Below are 231 nucleotides of genomic sequence, written 5' to 3' on the forward strand. Positions count from 1 at the left end.
AGGTCACTAACAGGTAATTATGCTTTATAAACTAAATTGACATTTTTATGTATCTAATTGCAATTTTAATTGGTTTGAATGCCTAATTGATTTTTCAGATAAAGTTCGATGGTCTATTTGACACATTTTATGCAAAAAAAAAATGATATTTACATTTACCCGGTATTTCATGTCACTAACAGGTAATTATGCTTTGATGGACAAAATTGACATGTTTATGCACCTAATTGC

Source organism: Ipomoea triloba, chromosome 16 (assembly GCF_003576645.1).
Source record: "Ipomoea triloba cultivar NCNSP0323 chromosome 16, ASM357664v1".
NCBI lineage: Eukaryota > Viridiplantae > Streptophyta > Magnoliopsida > Solanales > Convolvulaceae > Ipomoea > Ipomoea triloba.